This window comes from Asparagus officinalis, chromosome 5 (genome assembly GCF_001876935.1).
Source record: "Asparagus officinalis chromosome 5, Aspof.V1, whole genome shotgun sequence".
Lineage (NCBI taxonomy): Eukaryota > Viridiplantae > Streptophyta > Magnoliopsida > Asparagales > Asparagaceae > Asparagus > Asparagus officinalis.
In genome coordinates, this window is record NC_033798.1 from 29777212 (window position 1) to 29793112 (window position 15901).

Sequence of the window (15901 nt, forward strand, 5' to 3'; positions counted from 1 at the left end):
TAATGTGGAGTCGTTCCTGGCATACGTCGAGGAGGTGATGCTGAGAGATCGGAGTACTGATTTGTGCGAGACTAGAGTTGTCTTAGTTTATCAGGTTGTCTTTCAGGACATACCTAGGTTACCTCCGGTGAGAGAGGTTGAGTCCTGCATCGAGTTGCAACAGAGCACAGTACCGATATCTCGAACACCCTATCGTACGACACCTATTAAGATGAGGGAGCTACATTTTAAACAAATGAGTTATTATTTTCCAGAGTCTTTCTCCGTGGGGAGCACCGATCTTTTTCGTGAAGAAGGACGATATCTTATGATTTTGTATAGATTTTCGTAAGTTGAACAAGTTCATTATCCAGATTAGATAGGATTTATGACTTGTTCGATCAGCTACGGGGAGCGCATCATTTCTCAAAGATTTATCTTTATTTTGATTGTTTTGTGATTTTGGGATATGGATTTTCCCAAAACCGCATTTCTGACTCGATATAGGTCTTTCGAGTTTCTGTTCATGCTATTTGGGCTGACCAATGCGTCGTGTTATTCATGGATTTGATGAACCGTGTTATTTTTTGTTCATACTTAGACAAATACATTATTATATTTATCAACGATATTCTTATCTATTCGAGATTGGAGGAGAGCACGAGCAACATCTATGTTTAACCTTGCATGCCTTGCAGGAGCATCAGTTATTTGCTAAGTTTAGAAAATACGAATTTTGGATTTCTGAGGTCAGATTCCTTAGCCATATCATCAGTTGAGTGTGTATGAGTAGCACTACCACACACATGATTTAGAGTTAGCAGTAGTGGTATTCACGCTAAAGGCATGGATACACTGCTCGTATGGAGTATAGTTCAAGTTATTCACAGACCACCAGAGTCTAAAGTATCTTTTATCTCAGAAGGAACTCAACCAGAGACATCAACGATGGATTGAGTTTATCAAGGATCATGAGTTTGCAATTTAGTACCATCCAAGAAGGATGAACGTCGTAGCGGATGTTTCGAGCAGGAAGCGTCGATACTAGAGTGCAACTTTGAGGCGCCTGTTTTGTCAAGATCTTCATACTCTTAACTAGTTTGAATTAAGGCCAAAGATTGGCGGGACCAGCGCATATTTTTTTTGGGAGTTATGTCATTGTAGCCATCTTGGAGTAATAGAGTGGCTAGAGCTCAGTCGGAGGACCCTTGAATTCAATCTCGGAAGGAATAAATTTCCGAAGAACCCAAGGCCGATTTGGACCGTTGGGGCCGATGTAGGACTTCGGATGATAGTCAAATTAGTGATGTCAGCTAATCCATAAAGAAAAGGAAATTATTTAATGAGGCCCATTGCACCAGATATACAATACATCTAGACACAACAAAAATGTACAAGAACTTGAAGGGACATTTTTGGTAAAACGACATGCATAGGGAGATTACATAGTATGTAACTAAGAACTCGATCTGCCAGCAAGTGAAGACAGAACATTAGAGGCCAACATGGACCCTACTACATTTACCCATTCCGGAGTGGAAGTGGGCAGTTATTTCTATGAACTTCATTAAAGGATTGCCAAGATAGAAGAAGGGGAAATGATTCAGTTTGGGTGATAGTTGATCGGTTGACGAAGTCAGTACATTTTATATCGGTGGGGACGACTTACATGGAGGAGACTTATGTGAAAACATTCATTCCAAGAGACCATAAGATTACGAGTGATACAGGTGTATCTTCTCTTTGGAACTTAGCGATCCTCATGGGAGCTTGAGGATAGATGATTCTTATGATAACATGAGAATAGAGGTATCAAACAGTACAAGGGAACGCAGGAGGAAGCGTGGAACGAGACGATGAGCAGAAGAATTGAAGTATCCAGTTTTTAGCCCGTGAGTCGACTCATAACAGTCATGAGTCGACTCATCAGGTTGAGTCGACTCATGACTGTCATGAGTCGACTCATCACTGGTTTTTGTGTTTTGTCCAATTTCGGACGAGTCAACTCATCTCAGTCATGAGTTGACTTATCGATGGTTTTCTGGTTCGTTTGGGTTTCTGTTCACACGAATTCCTGTTGGTTTTAGGTCTGGTTATTTACCAAATTGCCATCCACATTTGTACACCTATATAAAGGATTGTTTTAGGATTTCTAAACAAGGAGAGGTAATTAAGAGAGATTCTAATCATTGTATTAGGGTTTAGTGAGAATTGAGAGTTTGTTCTCGATTCTAGTGAGATTGTGAGAGAGGGATTGTAATCTTTTCATACTCATAATCTAGAGAAGATAATTTCCTTCGCCATTTACTGAATTGTGCTTGTGTTTCTGTCATCCTCTTCTCAACTCACCTTTGATAATTTCGCGATCAAAGGTGCTCGCACGGCAACACGTATCAAGTTTGTATCAGAGCATCAGATCCGGTGAAGGGGAATCATGTGTATGATCCTTACTCGATCCCAATACAAGAAGCTTGGCGAGATCCTTATTTCATTAGAAGGAGTCTAGGTTTTAAGGAAGAAGAAGATGGCTGAAGGGGACAATTCAGCGAGGATTGATGCATTAGAGAAGCAGATCGAGACGATAGGTTCGACTCTCACACAACTCGTCAGTCTTATCCATGGAGGTGACAAACAAGGTGAATCTTCTTCGAAGAAAATTGTTGAGTCCGATGTGGAGAGAGTAGATTCAGATTTAGATGAGGAGGAGTAGACCGTCAAGGCTGCATTGCATCAAGGGGGTAAGAATTCTTATCAGAACCTGAAGATTAACTTTAAGGTGGAGATTCCTGTTTATGATGGGAGTGTTGACGTCGAGAGGCTTGATGACTAGATCGAGCGGATGGTCGAGAGGCTTGATGACTGGATCGAGCCGATGGAGACGTATTTTACTCTTTATGGCTATACGTCAAAAGAGAAGATTATGTTCGCGACTTTGAAGCTTTCAGGGCACGCATTGACGTAGTGGAAATCCTACTGTAAGCAGGAGAAGAAGGCAGTGTCGTGGAACAAGTTCAAGGAGTTACTAAGGAAGCAGTTCTACCCGGTGGGATTCCTTAAAGAGCGTTGGTACAAGTGGTACGGCTTGCGCCAAAGGGTCAATCAAACCGTTCAAGAATACACCACGGAGTTCCAGCAGCAGGCGATGGTTCTAAACATCGCAACCGATGAATATTCCATATTTATGAAGTAGCGGGATTGAGCGATCACATCCGAAAGGAGATGAAGTTATTCACGGTCGAGACTATTACAGAGGCGAGCGTGAAGGCCATTGCCATTGAGGGCAGGCAAAAAAAGGGCAACGAGACTAAGGGAGACTCCAAACAGACGGGAGATGAGTCAAGTGGTTCTCAATCTAAGGAGGAGAAGGAGAAGGGTGATCCAGGGAAAGCAGGGCTGATTTGTAGTCACTGCGAGAAAACTGGGCATACAGCTGATCGGTGCTGGGAGAAGTATCCTCATCTCAAGCTAAGAGGGTTGAAGAAGAAGGAGGAGAAAAAGGCATACATGATAGCTCAAGGTCCGAAACAAGTCCCGGGGATGACAAAGCCCAACAGCTGTCTCAACCTTATGACGGGGAAGTAGACTACGAAAGAGGACGACGACCCAAGAGAGCAACTCTTTGTTCTTAAGTTGTAAGTGAAAACTAGTTTGGTTGATGCCATTGTTGATTCGAGCAGCGAGAACAATTTGATATCCGAGGCATTGGTTCAGAAGCTGGGTCTAAAGACGGTCAAGCATCCGAAGCCCTATCCATTAGGGTGGATTCAGAAGGAGGAGAAACTGAGTGTAGTTGATCAATACACTGTCAGATTTGTGCTCCACGAGTCATATATTGATGAGGTCACGTGCGATGTCGTTCCATTGGATTTTTGTCAGATTATACTGAGCAATCCGTACTTATGGGATAGATATGCGATCTACGAGAGGCGGGCTCAGAAGTACACCTTCACTAAGGATGGTGTAAAGTTCATATTTCGTTTGGCATCTCTTCTGAAGGAGACAAGCTTGGGGATGGTGACGCGAGCGAAGAAACTTGTGAATGCAAGCAAGAAGTTTGTCTCGCTGTGCATTAGACTTCCAAAAAAGCCATCGACAAAGGATTGCAACTTAGAGCGAACGGTGACTATGACGAGACGCGGGAACCGGATTCCTAGCAAGGCCAGGTGGTGCAAAAAAGATGGAGGAGCTCGAGAGTTTCCTCAGCAAAAGTTCTAACTTGAATGGGACTTCAAGTTCTTAAAGAGGGGACCCATGATATGGGTGTATCTTCTCTTCGGAACTTAGCGATCCTCATGGGAGCTTGAGGATAGATGATTCTCATGACAACATGTGAATAGAGGTGTCAAACAATACAAGGGAACGCAGGAGGAAGCGTGGAACGAGACGACGAGCAGAAGAATTGAAGTATCCAGTTTTCAGCCCATGAGTCGACTCATAACAGTCATGAGTCGACTCATCAGGTTGAGTCGACTCATGACTATCATGAGTCGACTCATCGCTGGTTTTTGTGTTTTGTTTAGTTTCGGACGAGTCGACTCATCTCAGTCATGAGTCGACTCATCGATGGTTTCCTGGTTCGTTTGGGTTTCTGTTCACACGAATTTCTGTTGGTTTTAGGTCTGGTTATTTACCAAATTGCCATCCACATTTGTACACCTATATAAAGGATTGTTTTAGGGTTTCTAAACAAGGAGAGGTAATTAAGAGAGATTCTAATCATTGTATTAGGGTTTAGTGAGAATTGAGAGTTTGTTCTCGATTCTAGTGAGATTGTGAGAGAGGGATTGTAATCTTTTCATACTCATAATCTAGAGAAGATAATTTCCTTCGACATATACTAAATTGTGCTTGTGTTTCTGTTATCCTCTTCTCAACCCACCTTTGATAATTCCGCGATCAAAGGTGCTCGCACGGCAACACGTATCAGCGAGGAGTTCCAGAAACGATTGTATCAGATCGAGGCTCGAATTTTACTTCACATCTCTGGAGGAGTTTCTGAATTTTCTTTTGGTAGCAAATTATCTTTTAGCAGTGCATTTCACCCGTGGGCAGATGGACAGGCGGAGAGAGTAAACCAAATATTGAAGGACATGTTGCGGGCATGTGTTATAGATTTTCATGTTGGGGAATTCAGCGATTTAGTAGACGGGGAAAACTAACCCTGAGATATATTGGACAATTCAGGATTTTACAGCGTATTGGAGCAGTTTCACATAAAATAGATCTTCCAATATCGATGTCGACTATACACGATGTTTTTCATGTTTCGATGCTTGAGAAGCATTTACTTGTCGAGGAATAATAATGAGTATTCGACGCGTCGGAGATTTAGCTCCATAATGATTTAATTACGATTGAGATACATATTCGTATTCTTGTTATGAGAAAACAAGAGACTTAGAAATAATATGATTTCATTAGTCAAAGTTCAAGTGAATCGGAAAGGAGCTAAGGAGGCTTCTTGGGAGTATGAAATCGGAAAGGAGCTAAGGAGGCTTCTTGGGAGTATGAAGAGGATATGCAACTACCCACACCTATTTGAATATGTAAATTGATTTGATTATACTTCTTGGGAGTATGAAGAGGATATGCAACTACCCACACCTATTTGAATATGTAAATTGATTTGATTATAGTTTTCTCAGGGTCTATAATGTTTTGGATAGTCATATTTTATATTTAACACTAGAATGTGTAGGCGTCTAAAATTGCCTACAAGGTTCCCGTACGCAGCTCGAGGCGAAATGCAAACAATAAGCATCATCATTCAAGTTAGAAAAGAATTATCCAGCCCCGTGGAAGCTAGAGAATATACAAAGTGAGTCACTGGAGTTTACAAGTCAACGGAATGACGAAATGCGCAATACAAGTCCGGAGAAGTCAGAAAGTGTCAAACACCTCAAAGTGGCCCGCACAAAGGATTGATATTTTGACCATGATACAAATTGGATCTGGAAAAATTCAAATGATAAAAGTTGAAGGTCTCTTCGTCATCTTTCCAACGCATCTTGAATCACTTCATTCCGAGGTTGGATGAGTGAGTTAAGGCCACTATAGTAACTCCGGGATGCTCAAATCCGACCCGCGCTACAGTGCTCCGACCCGTGCTATAGTGCTCATACCCGTGCTACAATGATCCGACCTGTGCTACAGTAATCCCTACAGTGCTCCGACCCGTGCTACAGTGCTACGACCCGTGCTACAGTGCTACGACCCGTGCTACAATATCTGACCCGTGCTACAGTGCTTCGACCCGCGCTACAGTAATCCGACCTGCGCCAACGCGGGACGGATCCGTCCGTCGCGTTGTTTTGATCCTCGGACACGTTTTCAATGATTTTGAGCAGTTTTCTCGGGATTTATCTATTCTAGGGGTTCCTAACTGCCTAAATCCTATCTATAAATATGGTTAATCAGTTATTAACTAAAGATAAGAAGGAATCCCTCATTCTTATCCGAAACCCCCCAATCGAAGCCTATAAATATAGGCCTAGGGGCTCAATTCATTGGGGCAATTTATTATCAAGACGAGGAGGTGCTGTCGAATTCCAGAGCCAAGAGTCACGAATTTCAGCGAGGGTTAGCGAGATACCGGCAAACTCCAGCATAAAGAAGGAGTTATTCGAAGAATCTGAAGCCCGTACGTCCGTTCCTTGAGATTAGGCTTTGTCTTAATCTCGAGAAGAATTACTGATTTTGCTTGGTCAATTTTAGCACTTCAATCAAATACTCACTCGGTGAAGGCGAAGCTCTGCCCAATTTTCCATCATCCGGATCCAGATTTAAGGCGGTCCACGGATATCAAAATCTCTGGCACAGGCAAAAATCCTGCACAAGCAGAAGACCGATAAACGATCTCCTTGCATTTGTTTTAATGAGAGTTGTAATTTTTGTTTTCATTGTGTAAGAGTCTTATAAAAGACTATCTTTTTTTTATTTTCATTGTAACAACTGAAGTTATAATAAATATCGCAATGAATACATCAAATTTTGACGCAAACAGAATGGAGGTATTATCACTTAGCTCCTAATCATTCGGAACATATGGTATATATATGGGGTTCCTTGTTTGGATTTTTTGCCTAACGTACTAGTTCCATTTAGTTAGGAGTTAAGTAGGAGTATCCGCATTTTAGATTGTTTAGCATAGATATTGCTAGTGATTCATATCTAGGGATTAATAGTATGAGCTATGTACGGGAGGGTTTCCTTGTCTGGGTTATCCCCTCTTGGGCCTTTCTCATATTATTAATTCTTAAGATACGTTGCGGAATTTCGAGAACGAAATTCTTTTAAGAGAAGAAGAATGTAAAACCCTAAAAATTTAAATATTTTATGATAAATATGTCATATGGTGAAGAATAATATATTTTGATGTTTGTATATGATAAGAATTGAATTGAGATCAATTTAATATATATTTGTGAATATATATATATATATATATGTGCAAATGTGCAAAACATGCACGAAGGCAAGATTTATGGCGTTTGGCATCGAGGGATCATTCTCACATGTTTTTGGGAGTTCATCAACACCCCTCAGGTGAGTTTCATCTCGCCCAATCCTATACCTCTCTTTTTAAACGTTTTTAATGATGTTTTCATATGATTTGTGAGCCTAACTTGCTAGTTTATGTATAAAAGTTTGATCATATTATTGTATATCGCAAAGAGAACAAGTTTTCAATAAATAAAGATCACCCATGAATTTATTAATACATATCTAGATCTGAAAATATTTCTAACAAGAGTTTTAAATGAAATATCCTTGTTTCCATATGTTTCGACATGTTTATACGTATTCATGAATGATTTCATTTTATCTAAAGTGTTTAGAACCTTTTTCCACATGTTTTAGAAATGCTAAATCGTTTATAGAGGATTGGTAGTGTTCGAGATTTACATATGAAAGTTTTTTTATATCAAAACCCATAGAGCAGACTATGAATGTTTGATACTCATTAACCCAATTCAAAGACAGCAACCGTAAGCAGAAAGTTTTTTTCACTGAGCGACACTCTGATCTCGTGTGCGGAATCGCGCTCCCCGAGCCAGGCCCCGCAGCGATCGTGGCAGTTGACCGCTGGGCGCACAGATGAGCAGAGACCTTCTACTCACTGCGCGGTCGACCGTAGATAATCGATGGTCGACATTGAGATCTGTTTGTCCATGTTCACGTCGTTTGCGTGCAGTTGTGACTGGCGAAACACCTAGGTTATATGGGTTTGTTATACACTGAGATTGGTGTACATGAGTTGACTACTGTCATAAAATTAGATTTACTCGCCGAGGCAAGAGAATAAATGTTATTTATGTTGGTTCTGACATCATTTACATGTTGAAGTCCTCGTGTTGGACTATAACTATTGAAGTCCTCGTGTTGGACTATAAACTATTAAAGTCCTCGTATTGGACTATAAGCTATTAAAGTCCTCATGTTGGACTATAATCTATTAAAGTCCACGTGTTGGACTATAAGCTATTAAAGTCCACGTGTTGGACTATAATCCACTACAGTCCTCGTGTTGGACTTTAAGCTATTACCGTTCATGTATTGGACCTTTATCTATCACAGCCCACGAGTCAGGCATATATTTCTGACTTATGTCAGGTTATTGATAGTATGATTGGAGATGGAGCTGTCTTTCATTATTGCTCCACATTGTAGCTTTTGGATTTGGTATTTAGAGGAGTTGTCTTTCATTATTGCTCCACACTGTAGCCTTTGGATTTGGTATTTAGGGATTTATAAATTTGAGACATATGGTATATACATGAGGGTTTCCTTGTTTGGATTATTTCACTCGACGTACCATGTTCGTGTTGTAAATTTCTAAATATCAAATCTCCATTTATTTTAGAGTAGATGATTGTTTATCTATATGTATTAGTAGTTATTTTCTTATCCTTCTAGCCCTTCTTCCTGGGGTTGGTTGAGATGTTACTCGCTATAGCGCTTTGACGCTCGTTGTTTCCCCCCTTTCAGGTAACGAGCCAGGTGCACGGAGAGCCGTAGGTTGATGGAGCTGCTCTAGTAGTTATTTATCTATATTATTAATAGTTCTGTCAGAACTCCATAGTGGATGTGTTTATGAACATTTGAGTTATCATTTTAGTTTTGTAAAGGAGATGTGCCTTAATGCATTTCATTTGAATTCCTATTGTGAGATAGTTGTATCAGTTCAGATGTTTTCTTCTTAGAGATTTATCCATTCATATCAGTGGTGATGATTTGATGTTTTCTTCTTAGAGATTTATCCATTCATATCAGTGGTGATGATTTTTCTTCAGAATATCTATTGTTTAGTATTTCTTTTGTATATTCTCTCTTGTCATATCAGTGGTGATGATTTTTCTTCAGAATATCTATTGTTTAGTATTTCTTTTGTATATTCTCTCTTGTCTGTTTTGTACCTACACCTGTTGTTGATTCCACTAGATAGATAGTAATTATGATGGTAAAACGTATTAATGCATGGTGTAGTACATGATAGGTTTGACATTCTTGGTTTTATCTTAGACTACAACCTTGTTGAAACCAGGGGCGTCACAGTTGGTATTAGAGCTCTAGTTCCAGTATCCTTAGGATCATCCTGTGTCGAGTCGTGAAGCTAGAATAGAGCTTCTTAGAATTCATGTATAGAGTCCGCTAAGAATTTCTAGAGTGAGTGAGGACGTTATATACGTATGTTCGAAAATTATAAATTTTTTATGACTTCCTTACTTTGATTAAAAAGTAATTTCCTGAATACTTATCATGATACGTTATGTTATATATGTGTATATATATTTGTGATCTTCTTTACTATGTCATTTAAGCTCTCCTCTTGATATTACAAATATCAAGAAGAGGATATGGTCGAGGTAAAACTCGTGCCTGGAGAGCTGGGCAAGCGGAACCGAGCCGCAGCAAGTTCCATAGTATTTGATCGACTTCATGATGTCGTTTGCAGCAAGATTTTGGAACACTCGGGAAGCGAGAGGCTATTCGTTTCCACCAGTAGTATCACTTTCTAAAGATCCACCACCCGTTGTACCAGTTGTGTCTATCGAAGAGGTAATACTAATGAGTACACCACCACCATAATTAGCTATTGATAGAGCCGTAGAGCAGGAGGCTTGGTTCTGTAAGATAAGAAAGGCGTCAGACATGGAGAGTATTATAGTTTCAGGGCACACTAGATTCATGTGCAGCCTATAAATAAAAAGAATATGTGAAGATTTCTTAACGTCGATTCAGTACAAAACCAGAGGTTAAATGTTTTCATCATAGAGGACATCATCAGGGAATGGCAACAAAGGATAGTAAAGACTTCATATTTTTGTAGGAGCAGCGGATATCACTTATTTAGGAGAATTTTGTCTACTCCTTCAACAAGCAGTTAGAGCTAGTTCAATTGAAGCAGAGAGATATGCCTGAAGTTAGTGAAGAAATTAAAACTAGTATGGTGACGATAGCAAGGGCAAAGGGACTATTACAGGATCTAGAAGACCCCAGCAGCAAGGTAAGGATTTTTACCACCAGCATAAGGACAGTATAAGAAGAGAGCATAAAATGATTCAAGAGCACTGTAGCAGGGTAGGAATTCAGATACATATCATGTTTGTAACAAGATCGGGCATAGATCATAGGATTGTCATAATACACCGGCAGAAGACCAGCATGACAGAGGTCAAGGTCAACAGTCTCAGAGTCACTGTTATAGCCAGCAATAGAGAATAGAAGTATTACTTGTTATTCCAAGGATTGAGGGGCCAGTAGACCATATTTACGTTATCCAAGAGATTCCTGAGGGACAGATGGTTCCATATATTTTTCATCACCGGCAGAGTTTATATAGCTGTACCACGTGATCATGGTGCGAGCGGAGCTTTCTTCGTGATTTTTCTTTCAAAACTCAGACCTTGTTTTATTCAGGAATTTCACTTTCTTTTATCTTTCATGTCTTTGTGGATAGGCTTCAGCTTATAGCACATTCTTTAGGTGTTCCGTTATCAGTCTCTACTCCTCTAGGAGTGGTATCCCTATAAGAGAAGTATCTGCAGAAGATGTGTCATCAGTCTAGATGAGTCTGAGTTTCTCATAGATCTGATCGTGTTGCGGATGTCGGATTTCGACATCGTTTTTAGTATAGATTGGCTATCATCATACAATGTTAATATCAACTATTTTACTAAAATAGTCAGGTTGTGAGTATTTATTGGGTTTGTATAGATAGTAGCAACCTCATAGGATAACCCAAATGTGGAGTTGTTCCTGGCATACATCGAGGAGATGATGCTGAGGGATCAGAGTACTGATTTGTGCGAGACTAGAGTTGTCTCAGTTTATCAGGATGTCTTTCAGAACATACCTAGGTTACCTCCTTTGAGAGAGGTTGAGTCATGCATCATGTTGCAATAGAGTACAATACCGATATCTCGAGCACCCTATCGTACGCTACCTGTTAAGATGAGGGAGCTATAGTTTTAGACAAATGAATTATTGTTTTAGAGTTTTATTTGCCGGAGTCTTTCTCCGTGGAGAGCACCGATCCTTTTCGTGAAGAAGGATGGTATCTTATGATTTTGTATAGATTTTCGTAAGTTGAACAAGTTCATTATCCAGATTAGATAGAATTTATGACTTGTTCGATCAGCTATAGGGAGCGTAACATTTCTCAAAAATTTATCTTTATTTTGTTTGTTTTGTGATTTTGGGAGATTGATATTCCCAAAACCACTTTTCTGACTCGATATAGGTCTTTCAAGTTTCTGGTCATGCTATTTGGGCTGACCAATGCACTGCGGTATTCATGGATTTAATGAACAGTGTTATTTTTCAACCATACTTAGACAAATACATGATTGTACTTATCGATGATGTTCTTATCTATTTAAGATTGGAGGAGAGCACGAGCAGCATCTACGTTTAACTTTGCAGGCCTTGCGGGAGCATCAGTTATATGCTAAGTTCAGCAAATGCGAATTTTGGATTTCTGAGGTCAGATTCCTTGGCCATATCATCAATTGAGAGTGCATGAGCACACTACCCCACACATGATTTAGAGTTAGCAGCGGTGGTATTCGTGCTAAAGGCGTGGATACACTACTCGTATGGAGTATAGTTCAAGTTATTCACAGACCACCAGAGTCTGAAGTACCTTTTCTCTTAGAAGGAACTCAACCAGAGACAGCAACGATGGATTGAGTTTATCAAGGATCATGAGTTTGCAATTCAGTACCATCCGAGAAGGGCGAACGTCGTAGCGGATGTTTCGAGCAGGAAGCGTCGATACTGGAGTGCGACTTTGAGGCGGCTGTTTTGTCAAGATATTCATACTCTTAACCAGTTTGAATTTAGGCCAAAGATTGGCGGGACTAGTGTATTTTTTAGGGAGTTATGCCATTGTAGCCGTCTTGGAGTAATAGAGTGGCTAGAGCTCAGTCGGAGGACACTTGAATTCAATCTCGGAAGGAATAGATTTCTGAAGAACCCAAGGCCGATTTGGACCGTTGGGGCCGATGTAGGACTTCGGATGATAGTCAAATTAGTGATGTCAGCTAATGCATAACAAAAAGGGAATTAATTAATGAGGCCCATTGCACCAAATATATAATGCGTCTAGACATAATAAAAATGTACAAGGACTTGAAGAGACATTTTTGGTAGAACGACATGCTTAGGGAGATTACATAGTACATAACTAAGAACTCGACCTGCCAGCAAGTGAAGACAGAACATTAGAGGCCAACATGGACCCAACTACATTTACCCATTCCGGAGTGGAAGTGGGTAGTTATTTCTATGAACTTCATTAAAGGATTGCTAAGATAGAAGAAGGGGAAACGATTCAGTTTGGGTGATAGTTGATTGGTTGACGAAGTCGGCATATTTTATACCAGTGGGGACGACTTACATGGAGGAGACTTATGTGAAAACATTCATTCCAAGAGACCGTAAGAATGCGAGGAGTTCCAAAAATGATTGTATAAGATCGATGCTCGGTTTTTACTTCACATCTCTGGAGGAGTTTTCAAAATTTCTTTCGGTAGCAAATTTTCTTATAGCAGTGTATTTCACCCGTAGGCAGATGGGTAGGCAGAGAGAGTAAACCAAATGTTGAAGGACATGTTGCGGGTATGTGTTATAGATTTCCATGTTAGGGAATTTAGCGATTTAGTAGACATGAAAAACTTACCCCGAGATATGTTGGACAATTTAGGATTTTACAGCGTGTTGGAGCAGTTTCACATAAAATAGATCTTCCAACATTAATGTCGACTATACATAATGTTTTTCATGTTTAAATGCTTGATAAGCATTTACTTGTCGAGGAACAATAACGAGTATTAGACGCGTCGGAGATTTAGCTCCATGATGATTTGACTACGATTGAGATACATGTTCGTATTCTTGTTATCAGAAAACAAGAGACTTAGAAATAATGTGATTTCATTAGTCAAAGTTCAAGTGAATCGGAAAGGAGCTAAGGAGGCTTCTTGGGAGTATGAAGAGGATATGCAACTACCCACACCTATTTGAACATGTAAATTGATTTGATTATAATTTTCTCATGGTCTATGATGTTTTGGATAGTCATATTTATATTTAACACTAGAATGGAGGTATTACCACTTAGCTCCTAATCATTCGGAATATGTGGTATATATGGGGGGTTCCTTGTTTGGATTTTTCGCTCAACGTACTAGTTCCGTTTAGTTAGGGGTTAAGTGGGAGTATCCGTATTTTAGATTGTTTAGCATAAATATTACTAGTGATTCATATCTAGGGATTAATAATGAGATGTGTACAGGAGGGTTTCCTCGTCTGGGTTATTCTCTCTTAGTGCCTTTCTCATATTATTAATTCTTAAGATACGTTGTGGAATTTCGAGGACGAAATTCTTTTATGGGGAGAAGAAAGTAAAACTCCAAAAATTTGAATATTTTATGATAAATATGTCATATGGTGAAGAATAATATATTTTAATGTTTGTATATGATAAGAATTGACAAAACATGCACAAAGGCTAAAAGAAAAATCAGAGAATAATGACCAATTATGAGTTTCTATATTTTACGTACTGTTGCAGTTAGATCTGAGAAAGTGTAAAAGACCAAATTTTTAGGTCTATTCAGCAGCTTTCTAACAAATCTTTAATCACCTCATTCCGAGGTCATATACGAAAGTTAAAGCCAAAATACTAAAGAGTATGTTTCTAGTCAGACTGGGTTTTTCAGTTTCGGGTTTCGGGTTTTGGGCTGTAGTTTTTTGGGTTTGATGTTATATATACATATGTTTATACATAAAAAACACCTATTTTCTCCTGTGTTCCAAACCCTAGCAACCCCTCTCCTCCTCTCTCAAACCCTAGCCCTAAACTTGTGTTCTCTGTGGAGTTTCATGAGGCGAAAAGCGAGAAGAAGGCAGGATTTGCGGTGTTTGGCATCGAGGGATCACTCTCACATGTTGTTGGGAGTTCATCAACACCCCTCAGGTGAGTTTCATCTCTCCCAATCCTACACCCTTGTTTTTAAATGTTTTTAATGATTTTTTCATGTGATTTGTGAGCCTAACTTGCTAGTTTATGTATAAAAGTTTGATCATATTATTGTATATTGCAAAGAGAACAAGTTTTCAATAAATAAAGACCATCCATGAATTTCTTAATGCAGATCTAGATCTGAAAATATTTCTAACAAGAGTTTTTAATGAAATATCCTTGTTTCCATATGTTTCGACATGATTATACATATTCATGAATGATTTCGTTTTATCTAAAGTGTTTAGAACCTTTTTCCACTTGTTTTAGAAATGCTAAATTATTTATAGAGGATTGGTAGTGTTCGAGATTTACATATGAAAGTTTTTTATATCAAAACCCATAGAGCAGAAAACCTGCAGAAAGTTTTCTGCACCTGAGAGGTCGATCGTGGCGGGCGCCCGCGGGGGGCCTATTTTTCTATGCGGTCGACCGTGGCAATCGACCGCTGGGCGCGCAGATGAGCAGAGACCTTCTGCTCACTATGCGGTCGACCGCAGATAATCGACGGTCGACCGTTAGATCTGTTTGTGCTTGTGCCCATCGTTTGCATGCAGTTGTGGCTGGCGAAACACCTAGGTTATATGGGTTTGTTATACACTGAGATTGGTGTACATGAGTTGACTACTGTCATGAAATTAGATTTACTCACCGAGGTATGAGAATAAATGTTATATATGTTGGTTCTGACATCATTTACATGTTGAAGTCCTCGTGTTGGGACTATAAACTATTAAAGTTTTCGTGTTAGACTATAAGCTATTGAAGTCCTCGTGTTGGACTATAATCTATTGAAGTCCTCGTGTTAGACTATAAGCTATTAAAGTCCTCGTGTTGGACTATAATCCACTACAGTCCTCATGTTGGACTTTAAGCTATTGTCGTTCATGTATTGGACCTTTATCTGTTGCAGCCCATGAGTCGGGCATATATTTTTGACTTATGTCAGGTTATTGATAGTATGATTGGAGATGGAGCTGTCTTTCATTATTGCTCCACACTGTAACTTTTAGATTTGGTATTTAGAGGAGCTGTCTTTCATTATTGCTCCACACTATAGCATTTGGATTTGGTATTTAAGGATTTACAAATTTGAGACATATGGTATATACATGAGGGTTTCCTTGTTTGGATTATTTCGCTCGACGTACCATGCTCGTGTTGTAAATTTCTAAATATCAAATCTCTATTTATTTTAGAGTAGATGGTTGTTTATCTATATGTATTAGCAGCTATTTTCTTATCCTTCTAGCCCTTCTCCCTGGGGTTTCTTGAGATGTTACTCGCTATAGCGCTTTGATGCTCATTGTTTCCCCCTTTCAGGTAATGAGCCAGGTGCACGAAGAGCCGTAGGTTGATGAAGCTGCTCTAGTAGTTATGTATCTATATTATTAG